This window comes from Melanerpes formicivorus, unplaced genomic scaffold, assembly GCF_026170545.1.
Source record: "Melanerpes formicivorus ecotype bairdi unplaced genomic scaffold, bMelFor1.0.p_v2 SCAF_2, whole genome shotgun sequence".
Taxonomy (NCBI): Eukaryota; Metazoa; Chordata; class Aves; order Piciformes; family Picidae; genus Melanerpes; species Melanerpes formicivorus.
Genome location: NW_027142354.1, coordinates 31,802,044 through 31,808,373, shown reverse-complemented (window position 1 = coordinate 31,808,373; position 6,330 = coordinate 31,802,044).

Here is a 6,330-nt window from a genome sequence, read left to right as displayed (position 1 = left end):
GTCTTCCAGACAGCTGGCCTCCACAGCTGGCAGAAGGAGCCAGGGAGCAGCATAGTTTTCCACTGTTCCAAAATGGGGTAGTTGGTGATCTGCTCAGCCGCCTGGATCCCCACAAGTCCATGGGACCAGATGGGATCCATCCTAGGGTGCTGAGGGAGCTGTCAGAGGAGCTGGCCAAGCCGCTCTCCATCATTTTTCAGCAGTCCTGGCTCACTGGAGATGTCCCAGAGGACTGGAAGCTGGCCAACGTGGTGCCCATCCACAAGAAGGGCCGGTTGGATGAGCCAGGGAATTATAGGCCTGTCAGCCTGACCTCAGTGCCAGGCAAGATCATGGAACAGGTCATCCTGAGTGCATTAACACAGCACTTCGAGGATGGCCAAGGGATCAGGCTCAGCCAACATGGATTTAGGAAGGGCAGGTCCTGCCTGACCAACCTGATCTCCTTCTACGAGCAGGTGACCCGCCTGGTGGATGTGGGGAGGCCTGTGGATGTAGTCTACCTGGACTTCAGCAAGGCCTTTGACACCGTCCCCCATAGCAAACTGCTGGCCAAGCTGTCAGCCCATGGCTTGGACAGCAGCACTCTGAGCTGGGTTAGGAACTGGCTGGATGGCCGAACCCAGAGAGTGGTGGTGAATGGTGTCACATCCAGCTGGCGGCCAGTCAGTGGTGGAGTCCCCCAGGGATCAGTGCTGGGCCCCATCCTCTTTAACATCTTTATTGATGATCTGGATGAGGGCATTGAGTCTATCATCAGTAAATTTGCTGATGACACCAAGCTGGGGACAGGAGTTGATCTGCTAGAGGGTAGAGAGGCTCTGCAGAGAGACCTCGACAGGCTGGACAGATGGGCAGAGTCCAATGGCATGAGATTTAACACATCCAAGTGCCGGGTTCTGCACATTGGCCACAACAACCCCATGCAGTGCTACAGGCTGGGGTCAGAGTGGCTGGAGAGCAGCCAGGCAGAGAGGGACCTGGGGGTGCTGGTTGATGGTAGGCTGAACATGAGCCTGCAGTGTGCCCAGGTGGCCAGGAGGGCCAATGGCATCCTGGCCTGCATGAGGAACAGTGTGGCCAGCAGGAGCAGGGAGGTCATTCTGCCCCTGTACACTGCACTGGTTAGGCCACACCTCGAGTCCTGTGTCCAGTTCTGGGCCCCTCAGTTTAGGAAGGAGGTTGACTTGCTGGAACGAGTCCAGAGAAGGGCAACGAAGTTGGTGAGGGGCTTGGAACACAAGCCCTATGAGGAGAGACTGAGGGAGCTGGGGCTGCTTATCCTGGAGAAGAGGAGACTCAGGGGTGACCTCATTGCTCTCTACAACTACCTGAAGGGGGGTTGTAAACAGGCAGAGGTTGGTCTCTTCTCCCAGGCAGCCAGCACCAGAACAAGAGGACACAGTCTCAGGCTGCGCCAGGGGAAGTTCAGGCTGGAGGTCAGGAGGAAGTTTTACACAGAGAGAGTGATTGCCCATTGGAATGGACTGCCCGGGGAGGTGGTGGAATCGCCGTCACTGGAGGTGTTCAGGAGGAGACTTGACAGGGTGCTTGGTTACATGACTTAGTTGATTAGGTGGTGTTGGGTGATAGGTTGGACACGATGATCTTGAAGGTCTCTTCCAACCTGATCTATTCTATTCTATTCTATTCCATTCCATTCCATTCCATTCTATTCTATTCTATTCTATTCTATTCTATTCTATTCTATTCTATTCTATTCTATTCTATTCTATTCTATTCTATTCTATTCTATTCTATTCTATTCTGCTTTCGAAATGTGGCCATGTGAAGTTAGCATGCTGGAGTCCTGTTTGCTTATATTTTAAACTTAACTATTTTATGTGGGTAACTGTAGTATTGATGCAGAATTCCTAGCCTGCTACAGAATTTAAGTATTGTAACACTCAGTCATTGAGTATCACCAGGTGGTTACAGATCTGTTATTTTTATTTTTATTTTTTAAATTTCAAGTTAGTCTTTGGTCTGTCCTGGGAGTGTTGCAGCTGGGTAGTTTATTACAGTGGAAATGCAAAGCCTTCGAGGGACCTTTCTTTCCCATCACAGGCAATAGAAGACGAAGATGGTTAGCATTAATGTTTGGGCTATTAGCTGCTCCTAAAATAGTAGAAATACAAACTAAGAAAAAGGAATAGGAATAGGGTGAAGGTGTGGCAGTTTAGGCTGGGTGCTTCCTGGGCTGCCACATAAGTTACACCTTCAGCATGCATTGTGTCCACCTACTGGGTGGACACAGGAAGCAACATATTTCTACCCATAAATCCTGCATCCTATAAATATGTCTGCAAAGTCATTCTCTTTCTCTTTCTTCCCTCTCTGCTCCCGTGGGAGGTGCTTCCCTATCAGATAAATGGTGGGGGAGTATCTCAGGCTTCTTATGCCTGTTTAGGCCTAATGCCAGGATAGTAACGGCAGGGGAGGTGCAGTCTCAGGCCTGGCCAGCCTGGGACGAGCCTAGGGGGTGGGGGGGGATGGGGGTGGTGTGGTAGAAGAAAGAGCCCTGGAGGTTTTGGGTGTACCCTCAGGTGGGGAGAAGGGAAGTAAGTGTTGGGGTGCCTTTGGGTGTGGTGTAAGGAACTCTTTGTGCTTTGGGATATCCGTACTACTATGCTCTGTAGTTTTCTAGAACACCAATTGCTTTTCCATTTAACTTTCCATCGCTATTCCAATCCATTCGTGTGACTGTCATTCTTTTGCCCTTCTTGGGGCATGAGAGGATCTGTCCCCGCTCTAAACCAGGGCAGAAGGGCAAAAGGATAAGGAGAGATCAGAAAGGTGCATTATTTATGAAAATTTTAGATAAACTAACTGGTAAGAACTTTAATGATCCTGCTATGCCAAGGGAATCGGTAACTGTGGTGAGTACCATGATAGTCTCAAAGCCAATTCTTTTCTTTTAATGATGTTTCACTGGTTTCATGCAATACTGGAAAAATACATGTTACGAGTTAGCTAGAATGCCATTTGGAAATGCAGGAGCCTGAGCTGAACTGCCTGCTGGGGAAAAGATCCCCTCTCACACAGTGTTTTGAGGCAGTCAAACCTTGAAGTTGTGTCCACTGACCTGTAAGTGTAGGGTCTTCTGCTGCTGCCCTGGATCCCAGACAGGCAAGAAACTGTGGGAAGTGTGGTACAAATCTGCTTCACAGCCTAGTGACCTTTCTCCTTCTTCATCACTCAGAAGCAGCTACATTTATGCTGAATGTATCCAACTTCATGCCAAAGAGTCAGGATTTATGTTGCCAAGACATTATATTTTATCACACTGATTACCTCAGTGAGGAGATCAGTATTCACAATCATTTCCTATGTGTAACAGCAGCATCCAGCTTGCTGCAACAACTAAGTGATGAGAACATTCAAGCACTATTTTATGCTAAGCTGTCCAGAAAGAAAAGCCTTTAACAATGCATTTATACTTGGCTTATATAAACAACCTTCAGCATAAAAATGGAATTTGGCTGTGTGATATTCAGAGATGAGAGAGGTGAAAAATCTGACTATGATGGTTGGTTTCGGTGTAGGTTTTTTGTTTGTTTTGGCAAGAGGCCTTTTTTTGTTGTTGTCTCATAAAAGGAGGAAGGAGGTGATGTGTGTTCCTGCTGCTCTTAAATGCTGGCAGTAGGATGCTCCTTTTGAGTTGGACTAGTACTTGCATATGCCTCGGTCACTCTCTGTAGTAGTTTTAGGCTGTATCTTTAAAATTTTCCACACATCTTGAACAGAAAGTAGTAAAATGTAAATAAATCACCATTGGGTGTAAAAAGGAAAATAAAGATAGTTCTGAACAATCCCATTGGAGAGATATCCACCGTAAGAATTAGTTTGGTAAACAATCTTTTGGCTTCTTTGCTCTGGGAGATACTAACTTTGTGCTTCTGGTTTCTGCTGACCTTGGCTGCATTGTTTTGGCTAATTCTAACAAAACAACTCTGCTCCTTTCTCTTGTCCCTTTGTGTCCAGGGAGGTAGGGAGAGGGGCAGGGACTGGGAAGGTATTAGTTCCCCTGGTCTTTGGCCAGGTGGGGTTCTTGTGCTGTTTATAAATTGTAAATACCTGCAAATATTGTAAATACTGTGTATTTTTTATATATTCATTGCATTTCATTGTAGATTGTAGTTTTGCTTGTAAATACAGCTTCATTAGCTCCTAACTGGGCTGGGCTGGCAAATTTAATGTTGGGGGGAATTTTCAACACATCACACTCCCTCACCAGCACTGAAAGCAGGATGAAAAGCAGGAGGGAGAACTGCACATCTGACTTCCCTTTCTTCTGCCACAAGCAAGCACTGCAACCTTTTTAGTCCCACTTATCTGATGCCAAGGCTGCTTTGCCTGCTGCTCTGACCTGGTTCTGCATTTGATTTATCCAGCTCTAGCTGCACATTATTAGTGCCTTTCTCTCTCTCTCTCTCCTTATCAGATTAGTATTGAAGAATTACTTGTAACACTTTAAAGCTGAAGAGGAAATTAAATTGATTTGCAGTACAAATTACAATGCAGGTTATTAGCAACAGACTTGGCATCAAGCACTCCTTGGATCTGGCTCTGCTGTCGTTTTGTTGCAGCATTTTCAAGAGCGTTTGCACTCCCTCTTGTGGGTTGCTCAGCTCGGTGCATGCTGACAGAATGAGCATGGCCTTCTTAAAACTGTTTTCATTACGCATTTCCTCTGTATATGGGAAGGTTACATTTTGTTTATATTGCATATACTTCTGTCTTTGAAAAACTATGGGAAAGTGATACCTGTAAATAATAGGAAATGTGGTCTGTTGTAGTGATGATTTGAGTATCTTATGTCTTTGCAGGTTCTGGAGAATGCATCAAGGCAGGGGGTTGTTTTAATAGATTGTGTAGGCATGGTGCATATAAAAAGTGTTTCTAAATCAGTTTTTTGCCTTGCTGGAACTTCCCCCAAGTGAAGGTTAAATTTCATTTGTAACTTCTCAAAGCAGCCTGAAGTCTGCTCTGAGGAATAATAAAGTTTATGCATACCAGTTAGCCATGCTGTTTTTCAACGGTCTATCTTTACAGATAGATGATTGAGACTGAGGCTAGGATATAATGTAGAATTATTAAACCTTACTTAATTGGCTGGCTGCTACTCTCCTCTTTATTTAGATTAACTGAGTTCCTCTTATGAGCTTCCACAAAATGTGATTACTTTTTGTTTTGTTTCTGTGATGGATAGATCCAAGACAAATGAGAAAATGCTCTTCACATCTTCACATAGCACATGGTATTCATGGTTTATTTAGTTGACTTTTCACCTGGTTTGCTGTGCTGGTGTGGTGTGTATTGAGTACATGGAATGGGCCATGGCTGATATCTTGTGCAGTGTCTGTGCAAATTCCATCTGCAATTACTCTTTTCTAAGGCATGCTGAGGCCTTCAGAAAGAGACACACAGACAGTATTTTCTTTCTTTATGCCAAATATGCATTTTATTTAGCACCCTTTCAGTAGCATTTCTGCCAGTTGGGTCTAAGGAGAACTTAAAGTATGCTTGATGGACTGTTGAATGTGAATCATCCTCCTAGAGGTAGAATACAGAAGAGGATTTTTATCTGCTTCTGAATCCATTTTCAGCACTGATCTTAAAAGATCTTATAAGTAGATAGTGTGAGTACCGACAGCATGTACATATATCACACAACACCAGTCTATACCTCCATTTCATGTGATGGATTCCATGAATCATGACTTGTGGCTCTGTAGATATAGTTGTAAAGTAAGGGTATCTTTGAAACCATCAGAAAACAATGAAATTGCAAATTGCAGAACTGTGTATGGGGTTTAGTTTTTCAATTGTCTGAGAGCTTCTAAATGAGGGGACAGTAGGACAGGAGTGGGGGGAAGGTGTAGGACAACATTCTTTTCTTTGCAAAAGTTCTAAAGTAATGTCTTGTGTTTCTTCTAGGATGAGGATTTGATGGTAGTCATAATTGGCAAACACTTAAGATGTGTAAGTATATAACAGCATCTAGAGATCCTCAGTAAATAGCTGAAATAACTTAGCTATTTATGCTTTCACAAAATATTCCAACTCATGAATATTAGATGTATTGATTTTAAAGTAAAAGCTTAGATATAGCTGTCTCTCTCTTGCCTTGAAGTTACTTCTATAAAAATGAATAGCATGCCTGATTTCCAGAGAATTGCTATGAAATCTACTGACAGTGGGAAGTGTTTTCTTCAATAACTGTATTGGAATAGTTTATTGGTACCTATTACTACTTTATACAACCAGATCAGAGTATTGTTATAAAATACATTCAGCTTTTAAAAGAGATTTCTGAGATCATACACT